Source organism: Stegodyphus dumicola, chromosome 5 (genome assembly GCF_044657685.1).
Source record: "Stegodyphus dumicola isolate Sdum_Otavi_A_Nest chromosome 5, ASM4465768v1".
In the NCBI taxonomy this organism is placed as follows: domain Eukaryota; kingdom Metazoa; phylum Arthropoda; class Arachnida; order Araneae; family Eresidae; genus Stegodyphus; species Stegodyphus dumicola.
The window spans coordinates 172535745-172553697 of NC_140772.1; the positions used below are offsets into that span (position 1 = coordinate 172535745).

Here is a 17953-nt window from a genome sequence, read left to right on the forward strand (position 1 = left end):
CTTTTTACTCTCCTCAAATACGAAATTGCCCCCCTTTCTATATACCTTTCCTTCGCACCTATGCTTGATTTTTCGCCCATCGGTGCAGAAAGACTTAGCGGGTGCAAAACAAGACATCTGTCTGTCTGTCTGTCTACTTAGATTGTTCGTTTAGAGCATTCTGAAAAATCTACTTTTGTTAGAAATCCAAAAATGTGAAAATGTAGTGCGTGAATCTGAAAAGTAAGAGGTGTTTGCTTTCTTTGTTGACGTAAGTACTTTTCTCTGTTGTGCATATGCGTGCATGATGATTACTAATAATTTGTCATAGAATAAAAATTATTTCTCGATGTTTGTCAAGGGAAAAAAAAAAGAAAAAGAAAACGGTTAATTGTGTACAGTAATTATTGTATACAATAATTTACATTATCTTTTGTGTATGACAGCAATATTACTGTACGATAGGAAAATAAAAACATGAATACCCCATTCATCGCATGTTATTAAAAAAAAGAAATGAATAATTGTTTATAAAATTAATTTGAAATCTCTAAAAAGTATAGAAGTTGCCAATATATGTCAAATATTTATTAAAATAAGAAACTAAGGAAGCCAGTATAAGGCGGGAAAGTGCACAATCACCCACTGCTTGGCGCGTTTTTTTAAGAATAGCACATACTCGTTATCCATGTATACATCGACCTATTTTCATAAAAAAAATTCCATATTTGCACAAAAATGGCACTGCTTGGCATAAATGGTATCTGCACGATAAACAGGTCTGTGTTAGCAGCCTTTATATTTCACAGTTGAAGAGTGCCGTGAGTTGTTAGCACAAGGCGTATGTATATTCAAACTGAGGTAAGTGTGTAGTTTTTTAATCTAAGTTTCGAAATCCTCCAAACATTGGTTCTAAAACGCATTTTCACTGTTCTTCTAAAACTGTATATATTCATTGTATATTCGTAGCATTTAAAAACAGGTGAATGTATAATGGAAATTTCAGTGGATTCTTGAAAGCAATGTATAACAATAAATATACAATCTGGAGGAGCAGAATAAGAAGCTACGTGATTAATTCCTATACATGGACAAAATTATTCTGAACTCTACCAAAGGTATTGCCAAATTTAAATACAAACTGAAGACTATTGCCTTTGGTGAAGGAAATGTATTATTTTGTTTTCTCAGAGAGTGCTCTTTGAAATAAATATTGCTATACATTTTATAAAATTTCAAATTTTATATTAATTCTTATTTAGTACTAAATAGACCTGACCACTGTATATACCTTTAGTGAAATTTGGTGGCACCTAAAATTAACTAGGAAAAAAAATATAGTATACTATGGCTATGCTAAAAAAAAAAAAAGAAGCCACATTATGTAGGAAGATAACTTTTATTTATTTACCTTTATAGTGGCCATAAGCCTTACTAAGTCCACCACAGGGTTTGAATCCCTTGAGCGGGCTGAGTGCATGTCCTTTTCATGGTTTTTTCCCCATGTGTTACACCTACATGAGCCAATTTCCTTCAATAAGTCCTCCATGAAGGCAACCATTCGTGTAAGCATATAGCCCTCAAGGCTTTGCCATAATCACGTAAACCAAATGGATAGTGGCCATACTGCAGTAATTGTTGCTGATATAGAATGAAATATTTTGTCTCATCGTGTGTTACGAAACCAGGTAAATTCTTATAAATACGAATCTGTATGAGTATTGGTGAGTCGTGCGTCTTTCTCTTTTATTACACAATTTGATCAAACTTCAAAAAGTTGTTTGATTTTTTCTCTCTCTATATATAAAAATAGGCTAAAAATTAGAATTATATTTTTAAACCCGTTCTGTGCTATAGCTGCAGGATTGAAGCAGCATAAACTTAAAGCATCTAAATTTATTATTAAATTGGAATAAAAGCAAGGCAATTCCTCTATAATATAACAATTGCAACCGCGTATAAGAGGTTTAACACAATATCAAAACAAACCAATTAAAGAATTTGTAGTAGAACGAACTTAAAAAATAAAAATGCAAAAGGGAAAATATACAAAATTATACAATATGGTTGTATAATTGATAATATCCTCCTATTAAAACTCCAATTCAGAATTCATCAGGGAAAAATGAGTTAAAGCTTCATAAAAGTTGATTTAATATGTTACGTTCTCCCGGTCCATTTGAGATCAAAAACCCTAAAATGATTTCATCAAATTCTTATTAAAAATTTTAAAATTCATAGAAAACTCAAATCTCAAATGTACCAGAATTTTTCCTATTCATTTTAAGAATACAGTCAAATACCGAAAATCCCCCAAATTCTGAAATCTGCGTTGCCTCTCAGAATATAAACAATCAGTTTATGGGTTCTGGAAACCGCAACATTGAGTACGAAATATTGATGGAAAAAATACTTACCAAATAATGATGTCATAGTGCTGCCTTTTTTTTTATCCAAATTTTTTGTGGATAAATTAAGAATATTTTAAATTTCGGCCCTTTTTAATACAATGACAGATAAGAAACGCACTCATGATTTTACTGCTTGCAACGTTGAAAAACGTAAACACACTTCATTGATGGTAACGCAAAAAGTGCAAATTCTGCAAAAGATGGAAGCAGGTGCTACTTCTCGATTTATAGCAAAATGGTATGAAATTGCGACATGATTGTGTATGATATACAGAAAAATAAATAAATGTTGAAATTTCACAGCAACAGTAATTCTAACACCGAAAACGGAAATCTTTGCACGAGGGGGAATTGGCAAACCTCGATGCTGTGTACATATAATACAATGAATAATATAATCAATATATATATGTAATAATAATTTAATGCATATAATAAATTATTGCAATAATAATATAAATATAAATAATTATTATAAAAATAATCATTTAATTAAATGTATCTCATGTGCCTTATTCATTTTGCACTTTCAGTCCGAATATTATGCTTTATCTTTTCTGTCCTGAAATCCGCACAACCTCTGGTCCCAAGCTTTGCAGATTTCTGGAATTTTACTGTACTTGGAAAAAAGAATAAAACATAATATAGTGTCAAAAGGACGATTAAAAAAACCATAGAACTTTATATTATGTACATTGAAATTAAAAAAAAAAAAAAAGTCTAAAACCAATATATGCTAATCCGAAATTCAGAAGGAAGGTTAAATAAAGAGCAAAACTAATAGTCATTTAAACAAAACTAAAAAATTAGGAAGTCCCCTATTATGCTAAACTAAACTTTTAATACCAAGGAAACAAAAAACTGTACATAGAGATTTCTATAAATAAAAGTCAAAACAACCTTAAATAGCTAAAAACTGAAAACCTATTTTAAACAATAATTGAAAAAAATTGAAAACTGCAAACTTGCTGAAATTTTAACGCAGACTTCTATGTGTAATCTAAACTGAATTCTAAAGATGACCAAACTGTGTTTTTGCTAAAGAAAGTAGAATTCAAATGCTCTGGAGAAGCCGAAATTTCGTAGTTCTGGGGAAAAGTATGTGGTAAGGTTCAAAATGTCCAGTAGCAGAACAAAGTATTTTAACATGTGTTTAAAATGTCCTACCCAGTTATATTTTATATGCAGGGGTGTAAATGGTTTGGTGCTGTCTGTAAAAATTATTACCGATAAGGGGTGATCGTCAACCCAAAATGGCAGTGTAAGAAACTTCTAAAAGAAGCTGCTCTCTGTAAAATCATAGAGCGCAAAAACAGAACTGGCTCAAAATTGCGGAAAAGGGAAAAAGTATATGTTATAAAAGATAAAAAGTCTTCACTTAATCAGGGCACAATATGCCTTAGAAACTAAAAACCCCATTTTTTTTTTTTTTTTTTTTTGTAACAGCTAGATTTGCCAGTTATTAAATTTACAAAATAGTAGAAAGATAGTATATGAAAATTGTAAAAATAATTAAAGAGAAAAATATACTTAAAAGATCTTTGTACATATTTACATTAAATTTCTTATTGTAGTCAGCCAACTATTACCTCTAGTAAAGGTTTAAGTAATAATTATCATATCACTTTAGATGAGAAATTTTAAAAAAAGTAGTTAATACCAGCTTTCTTTAAAGATATAGAAATTTTGAATAGAGGTGTTTTATTTTCTAAGAGAATATTGACTAAGTTGGTGATTTCGTCTTGTAAGTATTCGACTTTGTTGCAGATTTTTTTAATTCTAAGTAGTTGATTATGTATGGTATTAAGTATAACTCTTTTGGAAATATTGTTGTGCCAATGGTTGAGTTTTATAGTAGGGAAATCAAAATCTCTTCTTTTGTAATAAATTTTAATATCTTTAAAATTCATAATTTGCAAATCTAGGTAATTAATGTTTTCTTGTTGAAAGTTAGTTTTATTTAGTTTCAAACATTGAGGAAAAATGCAATCATATTCTATTTGATTGTAGTTGTTAAATGTAATAGTATGTAGTATCTGTAAATGTTAGAGTAATATGAATGTTGTATTTGAGATAAATGTTGTTAGAAATAAAATTTGTTGGTGAAAAGGTACAAGTTAAAGATCTTTGAACTGGTGCCAATCCCCATCCAGATACTGTTGATTTGTTTAAAAAAAGCAGTATTAAATGCTATGTAATTTTTAAATAGAATACTTTTTAAATATATCTGCCACTCTTCTTTGGAAATAACAATAATAACTTGTGGAAATAGATCTGATAGAGTAACAAGACTGCCAAAGATTTCTTGTAAAGGAAGAGCTGTGTATAAATTATCAAAGTAGTAGCAGAAAATATTATTAATATTTAAAGTGTGAAATGCTTCTATTTATTGATTCGTTATTATTTATTATCCAGTTGAAATTGTGGTCTTGCATTTGTTCATCTTTAATAAAATAAAGGATTTTTTTAAGTATTTTTGTGAAACGGTAGTCTATTTCTTTCATGTAATTTCTGGTCCTGTTAGCTATGAATCAAAATTTGACTGGCATTTTGTGAAATATAGACAATGCATAAAGGTTAGAAAATCTGTTGTAAAATTCATTTTTAGTAATTTGAAGTTTCAGATGAATTGCAGTGAAACCTTTTTGCAGGACATTTGCCGTAATTTTAACTTTATGATAGGTAACTGCACTATGGAGTTCTTTTTTGTTCAGATTGTAGTAAAAAGCCTTTCAAATAATACTAAAGTTGTTACTGGCTTTGTCATTTTTATGGCATGTGAAATGTATGTTTTAAATTGCTTACTTAATTTTATGAATTCTTTTAGATTCATTACTATTTAAATCTTTTTAACTGCTTAAAGAGCTTACATATATTAATGGCATATCAGGCATTCAACAACTGGGTATTTCAATTCAGCATACCTTTCTATAAGCTTTTGTTTAGCTCACTCATGGTCTTGGTTGCTGTGGTCAAATATATGCCATACATTTTTAAACTGTCAAGCTCAAAATCATCAGGTAGCATGTCTATACTCTCAAAAGTCTTGAGTAATTAATTTTCTCGAACAGTCTAAACTTCAGCTTTAGTCGTATGTCAAACCAGCCCTGCAGTTTAGTCCACTCTTGCACCAAAAAATGCAAAACCAATTTATAATTTTGTTTCCTAATTGTCTGTATCCCTAAAACAGTTGTCAACTAACAGGTGACTGATTTGGTGAAATTTGTCGGTTTAGCTAAATTTATGGCTAAAAGGTATTGCACTGTTCATAAAAAGAATTAAAAAATTCATTAGTTGATCTTTAGATTATGGTAACTTGGCGATTTTTTGGCGAAAATTTGGCGACCAATTCTGCTACAGCAACCCTCTATTTTTTTTCGCCGCCATTTTGTCTTCACGAAGTAAAGACATGTTTCTTTTCTTTTTATTTACTGAACACTTTTTCCAACAATCTACTAGCCGAATTACACTTATGCTAGAAATTTTATGTAACAAAACTGCTTAATCATGATAAATATTAACTGCAAAATTGGGAAAAAGTGCACAATCGCAAACTCCTTGCGCATTTTTCAGGGTTGATCTTTGTATTGTGGTAACTTAACGATTTTTTGGCGAAAATTTGGCAACCAACTCTGCTACAGCAACCCTCTATTTTTTTTTTCGCCGCCATTTTGTCTTCACGAAGTAAAGACATATTTCTTTTCTTTTTATTCACTCAACACTTTTTCCAACAATCTGCTAGCCGAATTACACTTATGCTAGAAATTTTATGGAACAAAACTGCTTAATCATGACAAATATTAACTGCAAAATTAGGAAAAAGTGCACAATTGCGAACTCCTTGCGCGTTTTTCAGAATAGCACATACACATAAACCATTTACACGTCGACTTATTTTTACTTAAAAAAACATCCCAGAATTGCACAAAAATGGCATTGCACACACTCTTAACTTTATCCATCTACACTGCTATTTTCTCATAAATTACACCATCTACACTGCTATTTTCTCATAAATTACAAAAATTTGCACAAAAATTCAGGAAAATTTTCTGAATCTTTAAATTCGGTAAAAGGCACATATATGAAATTACCTGATCGCGAAAAAGTATATACCCTTTCCAAGGATGAACATTTTCACGTATAAAATAAATAAAATATCCAAAAACTTTGACCCCTAAATTATCTATTATATTATAAACATCACCAACGAATTCATACCGCAAGCATTACAAATACTTAGTGTCAAATATTTAAATTATTTCCATGCACGTTTACTTCAGCTAAAACGTATACCAAATTCCTACAAATATAAAATTCACAAAATAACTATCATTTAATTAAAATATCACTAAACCATGTACACGTCGACTTATTTTTACTTAAAGAAACATCTCAGAATTGCACAAAAGTGGCATTGCGCACACTCTTCACTATATCCATGTACACTGCTTTTTTCTCATAAATTAGAAAAATTTCACGAAAATGCATGAAAATACTCAACGTATGCTACTCAGACGTATTCCAAAATACTACAAACATATAACTCACAAAATCACGATCATTAAATTAAAATATAATTAAATTAAAAAACACTACTTAAAATATAAATAAGCACAAACATTAAATTAATAAAAATTAGATTACAATCCTAATTACTTTAAACTAAATCATTGCTAATAACAATTTTCCAATAATATCATATTAATTTATTTACTCCTTACATTTAGAACAATACATAAAAATAATATCCTCAAATGATTAAAAATACTAACTTACCTAATCTTCTTCAGAATCTTCATTACGTGGCACGCACACTTCCCTACAGAAAGAGTTCCAATTGGCTGCAGTACTACTGCTAATTTCTAAATCCAAAATCCTGTAGTCAACTGGCAGTCTATATAAAATGTCCACTTTCACCAGATTTCTTGCACCGCCATTCAAACTTATCTGTAATATCCTTGCTTTCACACAATCTCATTTCATTCCCACATTTTGGACATTCATACTTATCCGCAATTAAACCTACACTCGTACACCATTCAACCAATTCTTTTGAATTATCAGATAAACACATTAAAAATTTAGAATTCACTTTCGATAGCTCCATGCAATCCAAAAATTAATCAACACTATTTCACACAACACACAGTGAAGCTTAATACAAAATAATATAGTACTACAGATATTTTTCCAAATTTTACCCCCTTTTCCGATTAAAGAACTGTAATTCGTCCAATAATGTCACATGACATATCTCATTATCTCTCATTACCCTCACACAAAATAATGCGTAATCGAAACTGAGTACTTCTCACATTATTACCAAAGTCCTAGGTAGTAACCTTTATCGCCTCCAAAATGTCGCGAAACTACCTGTTACCATATTCCAAAGAATAGCTAAAAAATCTGCTGTTGAAAAAAATTTAAAAAAATTTGTATTCAAATTTTCAAAATCTAAAGCAAAAAAAGGTCTTTTATTTCTCTCTCTTCCTCTTGTTCCTATCATTGTTTCTGTACAGAATCTTCCAAATTGACTATATACTGAATTGTCTTTATCTCTTAAATTAGTCTGTAAATAAGAATTGAGCCTGTAAGGGGTAAAGTGTTTTTATTTTGTACAATTCTACTAATGCAGGAAGCTACTTTTCAAAACGTTGTAAAACTCTGGCTCTACTCAACCAACGAACTTCCATATGAAGCATTAGACCACGATACTGGCAATCTAGTTCATTAGTCAGTGCTCTGAACAAACGTCTTTGAGTCTAACTTTATTTACTATTTTTGCAACTGTTTTACTTATATTGTTTGTACTTAAAAACTTACACACAGTGACTTCTGGTGTAGGCTGTTGTCTTTACAACGCAAGGTTTATAAATCCCTTTTCTCTGCCTACCACCGCAGGAGTTCCATCAGTTGCTAAGGTCACCAACTTATTTCTAGGAACATTTTCAAAGTTGAAAAGATCTTTAATTACTAAAAAATATGTCGTGTCCTATTAACGGCATGATCTTTATCAGCTTCTTTCTTATTCAAAAATTATCAAAAACCATTCTTATAAAAACAGCCAACTGAGTGGTATCCACTATATCAGTCAATTCCTCAAGTTGCATGGGAAAATAGCTGCAGCAATCAAAGTCAGTTTTAATTTTTAAGGTGATGTCAGAACCATAACCTCAACCCCCCTTCTCATTACAGTGTTTGCAGAAAGTTGTACAGATTTAATAGCAGAAATTATCTAAGTTTTATTTTTTAAACTATCAAATAATGCATCTATGGCTTATAAAAACGCAGTGAAACGATTATTTCACTATATGGTTTCTTATTTTGTGCAATAGTATTTGAAACTCAGAATGCTTCAGTTGTTGCTTTATTCTTGTTTTATGGTTTTAAAAAGTACATTTTGGAGCATTAAGTTTTGATTTTAGCTGCCTTACCTTTTCTTTCCTTAGAGCAGAATTCAGTGGGAAATCCTTTTCAATCTCTGTGTGAACGGTTCTGAAGCGATGTTCGACGTTCTCTTTCTTTCCAGTTGATACACCTTGCATACCATAGTAAACCCTATGCTAACACTTGCAGAGCAAGTGGATACTCAGCTACGGAGCCAAATCATTAATCTCACAAATTTATGCTTACATGATTGTTTTTCCATAATGAGGTATTTTATTTAGTGCCTAAGTGAAATTAAGAATCGAAATTTTTAAGTGAAAATCTGCACTTAAATCACACTGTTTTATTATGGAAGGAAAAATCAAACGCGTATGCATAAAGCATTAATTAGGAAAAAAAAAAGTTTGGCTTTGAGGTCCAGGTTTTAGATCATTCCGGATATCCGGATCTTAAGCTTCTTATGCTTTTCAGAAAAATCATTGCTCTGTTGCACTCATATCTAGAAGTGTAGTTGTACTTCAAAAATAAATAATGCAGTTAAAAAGTCATCATCTTTTAAACTTATTCACTATAATAAATAAACATATTAATTAAATGAGCTTTTCCATTTTGTACTTGCCATACATTGCGATGGGTTTTTTAAGTGGAAACACATACCGTAATTTCCGGAAGAAAGGCCGCATCAGTGTGAATGCCGCACTCGAGAAAAATGGCGGGAAAAAAATTAAAATTGCACAGAAACGCCGCATCCACATAAACGCTGCAATAGATTAAATTACGCATGACATCGTCGTGGGCCGTATAGATGCGAAATCTCAACCTATGTCCTGATATATGACATATCAGTTAAGAAAAATGCATGAAATGAAACCATAACTCACAAATAAATTAAAGGTAAGAAATGTTGAAAATATATTTATGTTCACGAATACACTTATATTTACCCACTAAAGAAGTCCATATTTGTAATACTCAGACTATATTATAAAAAATGTTGCAACAACGAAATATTAAATTTGTATGGCAAAAGGAAATTTTAAATTTTACTTACAAAAGGAATTAGAGCAAATTATACATCATATGAAGCCATCAAAATCTGATTCTTCACTATCTGAATTAAAAAGATTTAGTAAATCCTGATCTAAGTCCAAGTCTTCCAGATCGTCACATTTTGTCTTCTTGGTTTACAGTCTCTTTATCTAAGGATATAATTTCAGCTTCTTTGAACCCTGCTATTATTGACGATGTTTTTACCGATTTCCACGCATTTCCTACCCACTTTGCAACTTCTTCATAAGATGCTCTACGCATTTTACCGCTTTCGGTATACGTATGCAATCCTTCACTCATCCAACACTCCCACCGCTTTCGGACCTCAGCTTTGAAGGATTTATTACCTGGCAAATCTAATGGTTGTAAGATTCTTGTCAAACCACCAGGAATTATTGCTGTGGTCGTAGACAATTTTTGACATCTGGTTTTCACTGACTCAAGTAAATGAGCACGCATCGAATCCATTGTCTATAACTCTTTTGGTTGGAAAAAAGATCCCTTACGACACTGCCAAACTTTTTCGTAGCCACTCATGCATGATTGTTTCACACATCCAGCCGTTCTCGTTTGCACAAATAATAATGTCATTAGGAAAATCTTCCTTTGGAATAGTTTTTCGTTTAAAAATGATCATCGGCTTTAGCTTGTCACCGTTTGCGGCACAAGCTAACACACATGTAAATGACGTTCTTTCATGCCCCGTCTTAAGCACAGATACAGATTTTGCACCAGTTTCATCAACAGTTCTGTTTGCAGGAGAGTCGAAAGCTAACGGCGTTTTATCCATATTTATTATCTGTGACCGAAGAAGTGTTTTTTTTTTTTTTTTTTCCTGTCAATTATATCTGTCACATATTTTAGAAAAGATGCCTTTTTATCCTGCCAGTCCATCGATAATTGTTGCCCGACTGTTGTTCAGGTACGCCCAGAAATATTTTTTCTTTTCATAAATCTACTATACCAGCAAGGCCCTCCTTTGAAATCATTTATGTTCATTCGTTGTGCTATAAATTTTGCTTGTAACCGAATTTTTACAGTCGAAATTGCCATTCACTTTCCTCATTGTTCCTTTATCCAGTTTACAAGGTCGTCCTCTAGATCCGACCAGTACCACTTCTTTTGGCTCGTTTCTGTTGTGGCATATTTTTAAGTTCTTTTTCAGTTCTACAACTTCGAATACAACGTTGAACTCGTCCACTTCAAACTCTCGAGCTGCTGCTCTATTTCCACTTTGTTCAGCACGTAAAATTACATTAAGTTTAAAACCAGCAGTATAGCTTCTGTGCCGTTTAGGTGCCATTTTCAAAAATTTTCCGCTCCCTTAAAACTATCCAACATATACTTGTACCCAAACTGATGGGATCTGTATTTGGCAGAATGCCAAGAAAAATCGTTTCATGCTGAAGGGGAAATACGTCAGAGTTCGTTATTGTGAGGCAGGTGGAGTCGTGTTGGCCTTTGAAAAAAATTGCTGAAAAGGCAGGGTTGGGGAGAGGATGGGTCCTGGAAGATTCATCAAATGGCAGAGGAGAGAGACTATTCAAAATGATGATGGCTAATCTTTGGAATATGGTAAAAGGTAGTTTGGCAACATTTTGGTAAGGCGATAAAGGTTACTAGCTAGGACTTTAGCAGTGTACATGGATAAAGTCGAGTGTGTGCAATGCCATTTTTGTGCAATTCTGGGATGTGTTTTTAAGTGAAAATAGGTTGACGTAAACATGGATACCGTGTATGTGCAATTCTTAAAAACGTGCGGCAAGCAGTGGTTAATTCTGCACTTTCTCCCAACTTCGCACCTAATCTTCATCATGATTAAGCACTTTTGTTCCATAAAAGTTCTAGCATAAGCGTAATTCGGCTAGCAGATTGTTGGAAAAGAATATTGAGGGGGGGGGGAAACATGCCTTTACTTTGTGAAAATAAAATGGCGTCCAAAAAAAAAAAAAAAAAAAAAAAAACTAGCAGGTTGCTGTAGCTGGGTTGGTCGCCAAATTTTCGCCAAAAAATTGCCAAGTTACCATAATTCGAAGATTAACCATGATGAGAATGCTGATTTGAAAGGGGGAAGAAGGTTATTGTTCTGAGATCCCGTTTAGGGTGAATAAGGCATGTAGGTCCATTCAAGGGAAAGAATGTAAACAAAATAACGTTCGCAAAAAGCAACTGAGTGGTCTTTTGTGTGGGAACAGCACCAGTCTATGTACAATGACAAGGCCATCCAAACTAAGTGCAATGACAAAGTTATTCAAACTACGTACAATGACCATCATAGGAAATATTTTATTTTTAGTGCACCTAAACGCCGCATGGGTAGAAGTGCAGCAACTGCTGAAAATTTAAGTTTTAAACACGTAAACGCCGCGGCGTTTCTTCCAGAAATTATGGTAGTTAAATTAAACACACACAAATAATTTGGTCCTCTGATGGCATTGATCTCTGCATGTATTTGGCATCTCTTTAGATGCATATTTTGTATATTCTTTGATTTGCTTCATGGTAATAATAACAATAAATTAGATTTTTTATTTTTCTCATTTTATATTTTGTACTAAAAATTTAAAATTATTCGTTTGGTCATTCTTAATTTGATGACTCTGGTCATTATACACTGGCCAAAAAAGTAAAATAAAATTAACTAAGAAATAGCTGTAAAAAGGTGCTTTATGCTATTAAGTGCACTGAAAAATGGTCGATACCATAAGGTCAGTATTATCACATAGTCCAGCGAAATTCATATTTGCTACACATAAACATGCAAATTTTTGCATATGTTCTTTAGCCTGTGTGGAAAGAAATGTAAGGGAGTACATAAAACTTTAATTTTCATATATAGTATTGTATACTGTTTAATTTAGGACTGTACCGTAAATATCAGAACTCAATTATCCAGATAATCTATGAGTAGCGAGCTTCATAGCTGAGGATAAGGAAACTTGCAATTTGTGTTTATATTAAATTAGGCTGCAAAATGTACCCATTTGTCATGGTGCGGATATTATCATGAATGGAATACTGCAGAGTAGAGACAAATTTTCTCTATTATTAAGTCTCTCTCCCCCCCTTTTTTTGGAGAGTGTTTCCTGATATGCTAAACTACAATCTCTGTAGAAAGGTTACACGCCAGGGTACGTAGATGTGAGACCTAACCCCTAATCGAATAGAGTTGTACTTTCCTAATCAATACCAAAAACATAATCTAAAAGATAACTTTTTTAAATAATAAATTAGCAAAAATTATATGAGCTGAAATAATGAATAAAACGAACTTTGAGAGTAAGAGGTGTAATCGAGCTATTGAGCCAGAAAGCTGTCAGACTGGTGTCATTGCTGAAAACATGCAACAATAATTAACAAGTAAGATGCAAGAACTTTGGTGCTTTCAGTTAAGGTGGTACGAGACAAGACTTGTAATAAAGTAAGGTTTGGGTGAACTTACGATATATAATCATATGAGTTGAAAGTAGATATGCTAAGAAACTTGGTGAAATATGAGCATACACGTTACAACAGAAGTGTACATAATTAGCAGAAAAATTACAAACAGTAATTATTCATTGTTCATTTTTAGAATAGACATTGATCTGTGTAATATTTAATAATTTGTAAATGGCAACAGTTAATATTTAGTAACAAGTGGAAGCAATTGTTAAAATGCCAGAACCTACAGATGTGCCTTCTCTACAAAGATTTTTGGGAATGATTAATTATTTATCCAAATTTATTCCTAACTTAACTGCTATTACTGCACCATTAAGACAGTTACTTGAGAAAAATGTTCTCTGGCACTGGACTGAAAAATATCAAAAAGCTTTCGAAACACTAAAGGAATTGGTTGCAAAAGCACCCGTATTAAAATTCTATGATGTTAATAAGGATGTAACTCTTTCAGTAGATGCAAGTTCTGAAGGATTAGATGCTGTTTTACTACAAGAAAATCAACCAATTGCTTATGCTTCCAGAGCTCAAACGAAAAGTCAGAAAAATTATGCTCAGATGGAAAAAGAACTTTTAACTATTACTTTTGGATGTTCTAAATTTCATCCATATACTATATATATGGCAAGTGTATTACAGTTGAAACTGATTATCGACAATTAGAAAGCATAACTAAGAAACCTCTTTTTAAAACACCACAGGGATTGCAAAGAATTCTGTTAAATTTACAAAAATATGATTTAGATGTATGATAAAAAATTGGGAGACTTATTAACCCTTTGATGGTTATGAACGAGTTCAGCTCGCAATCGAATCGCGCTTCATAATGCGCGCAAATGAGTTCCGCTCGGGAGCAAGATTTTGACCGAAATGTTTAGTAACAAGCACTACTCGCGTAGTGAAATTTTTCCCCAATGCGTGCTGACGAGCTGACTTCATTCGCCATTATTATTCTGCACTGATTGTGTTTCAAACGAATGCTACTCGCGAAATTTAGTTAGTTTTACTGTCTACAGATGGCAGTACGAGTTCCATGAATTTCTTTGCATAATGAAGGTGGATTTTTTTTTTTGACCTTGTTCATTTTATACGTATTTTGGCGCGGTTTTTAGGGTGTTTATACAGTAAAATGGCTCAAAAGCGAAAGTTAGATAGTTATAATGATGATTATGATTGTGATACAGAAAGCTTATCAAGTTTTGAATCTGATGAAGACTTTGTTCACAGTATTTCAAGCTCAGAAGACGATTCAAGTGATGAAGATTTTTCGAGTGTTCGACAGTGGTGTATAATTGATTCAAGTTCTCACGCTCCTAGCTGATTTAGTTTTACTGGTGATGTAGGCATGAAAGCTTGCGTGACAAATATTTCTGAAATTCTCTATTAGAAAGAACCTACTAGACGATGTGTGGTATGTTGCAGCAAAAATTATGCTAATGGAAAAAGAATTCGCCGTGAAACACATACGTATTGCAAAGACTGTAATGCCCCATTATGTGCAATTCCATGTTTTAAAGTATATCACACACAAAAAGATTTTTAGGTAATTACTGTATTTATACTGTTGTTCATAAAGTTTTACATTAGTTGTATTTATTTAGTCCTTTCAATTTAATATTTGTCTTATATTTATAATTAACTATTATTATTTATATAATTGGTTATAATCATTTATAATTTACTGTTTAATAATTATTTTAAAGTACGTAAAAACTGTTATTTATGTACTACAAATACTTTAGGAAATTTTTAAAATGCGCGAGGCGAGCTATCTACGGCATCGCCAGAGAAAGGTGACATTTTCGGAAGAACAGCGGGGGAAAACAGCTGCCACTTTCGACTACTGTTTACTCCTAATGCTGCGCGAATTATGTAAACGGAAACTGCTCATTTCCATAACCGTCAAAGGGTTAATAGCAGACACTTTGAGTAGAGCATATTTGAATACAACAGAAGATACAGAAATTTGTATGCTGATTCCAGCATCTGATGACAAAATTTATGAACTTGAAGAAAGAAAGTGAATGTGATGCTACACTACAGTGCTTAAAGAAATATATTCTGAGAGGTTGGCCAGAAAGGAAACAATAGGTGGAACCTTAAGTCAAAGTATTTTGAGATTACAGAGATAGTTGACAATGGAAAATGGCTTATTTTTCAAAGGAGGAAGGGTAATTGTTTCTTTATCTATGCAAATATAAAAAAAAAAAAAGTAAGAAAAGAGCTAGAGATGTTTTGTTTTGGTCACTTATGAACAAGCAGATAGAATATAAAATTTCGAAATATCCTATATGTAATGAATACCACAATAAAAACATAAGAAAGCCTATGATACCACATGAAGTTCCCAATTTAACATGGTATAAAGTTGCAACAGATTTATTTGAGATTAATAAAGATGTATACTTATTAATTGTAGATTACTATTCCAACTTTTTTGAAATTTCCAAACTACTGGATACTCAAAGTACATGAAATCTCATTTTGCAAGATACAGTATACCATTGATAGTGATATCTGATAATGGACCTTGAACTGTACTCAGGAGCTGGTTGACTTTGTATTTAATAACAAAGATTATCATCACAAAGATATTTACTTTATTATACATTTATTAATCATTTTGTTGCTGTAGAGGAACGATCTGGCTCCAAAACATTTCAAATTCTCAATCACAAAGCTGTAAGATCTGTTACAGCAAGTACACAAAAGAAAAGAATACTCATTTCAAATTACGTAGGTCGAGAGTATAACGCGCTAGCAGCGCCTCCTGTCGGCAGCTCTTAATCATTACTGAACATACTCCCGACCTTGAAACCTTACAGGTTTCAAAATATTACAATTAGTATACACTGTTTTAAAGCACAATATAATAACAAACAATTGTAAGCAATAGCAATACAATGGTTAAATTTTTAAAATAATACACATTAAATCATAGATGCAATATAAACACTGGAAAGAAACACATTACAATATACAATACATAAATCTAATTACAATTCACAGGAAGAACACAAATGTCTCTCACATTTCTTTTTAACATTTTACCATCTGGTAATACTATGTTAATCACTCGAACTTTTTTATCCTTTCCAAAAATTATTTCTGCAATTCTACCTGTTAACCATTTTGTACTGGGCATATGCTCATCCTTGACTAACACAAGTGAACCCACCTTAACATTATCTTTAGCAAACATCCATTTACTACATTGTTGAAGGTTATTTAAATAGTCTCTCTTCCATAACTTCCAAATTTGTAGACTATATTTCGTTATTTTTTGCCACTTTGAGAGCCTATTTTCTGGTATCTCAATAAGTTGGGGTTCAGCTAGTGAAGCTAAAGGCCTCCCTATGAGAAAATGTCCGGGGGACAAGGTTTCAAAATTATCAAACTCGGATGATAAGGGAGTAAGGGGTCTAGAATTTAATACGCTTTCAATTTCTAGAATCACAGTGAGAAATTCTTCAAGAAACAGATGAGTATTGCCAATAATTCGTTTCAAGTGAAACTTAAAAGATTTCACCCCGGCTTCCCAAAGGCCGCCGAAGTTTGGTGATTTAGGAGGAATAAACCTCCACTTAATGTTTTCACTTAGCAGGTATTTAGTCAGTGTTTCATCTGGGTGTTTACCCAATTTATGCAATTTTCTGAGCTCAATGCTTGCACCCACATAATTCTTTGCATTGTCACTGAATAATTTTGCACATTTACCCCTGCGACTAAAAAATCGTTTCAAACAAGCTATAAAGGCATCTGAAGTAAGATCAGAGACAAAATCTAAATGGATGGCTTTGGTGCTTAAGCATACAAATATGCACACGTAACTTTGTTCAGTTTTCCCTTACGCTGATTTTTAAATTTAATGTGGAATGGTCCACAAAAATCAGTTCCAACATTACTAAATGGGTAAGAAGGTGTTACTCGTTCTTTGGGCAGATCACCCATTATCTGACTCTCAAAAACAGGTTTGTTTTTAAAACAAGTTATACATTGAAAAACAACTTTACGACAAACATTTCTGCCATTTAAGACCCAAAATTTACGTCGAACATGATACAATAATGCATTTGAATCAACATGCAAATACTTTAAATGATAATATCTCACAATTATTAAAGTTAATGGATGCTTATCTGGCAAAACAATTGGATTTTTCTCATATGTACTGAGGTCAGAATGTTTCAGTCTGCCTCCAACCCTTAGAACATTGTCTTTATCTAAAAAACAGTTTAAAGATTTTACCTTGCTGTTGCTGGGCACTGAGGCACCTCTCTCAAGATGTTTTATTTCATCTACAAACTCACCTTGTTGGATTGGCCTAAATAAATAGATTTCCGCTCTTCTCAACTTGCTAAATGTAAGGTGACCTGTAAGCTTTTCATTTCTAACATTATTGATAAATCTAAATACATAGCACATAACATGAACAATAGTTAAATAATTATTACTCAAGGAAAGAATATCATCAACTATAGAACTATAATTTAAAACAGTAAAGGCAATGGGAGAATGATCATTAGAGTCATCAGTTTTCTTTAGTTCATCAGAAAAGTCATCTAATAAAATTAGAATGTCATTATTGTCTACCGGAACATCAGTCTTTTCTCTCAAAAATTGGGGTCCATGCCACCAAATGTCACTGTTCAATAAAATGTCAGCGGATTTTGCTTCCCAGG

The 17953-nt window shown here is 32.3% G+C and overlaps 1 protein-coding gene across 5 annotated transcripts in view; it reads left to right on the forward strand.

Annotated features, from left to right (window-relative positions):
- Positions 1-97: 97 nt before the first annotated feature.
- Positions 98-17953, forward strand: part of LOC118199452 (scm-like with four MBT domains protein 1) — a 244315-nt gene continuing 226459 nt past the window's right edge. For 3 of the 5 annotated variants that reach the window (XM_085817388.1, XM_085817385.1, XM_085817389.1), the window contains exon 1: positions 98-250. The gene's annotated coding sequence lies outside the window, so the exon portion shown is untranslated. The remainder of the gene's footprint in view (positions 251-17953) is intronic. The other 2 variants (XM_085817386.1, XM_085817387.1) reach the window with 2 other exon arrangements.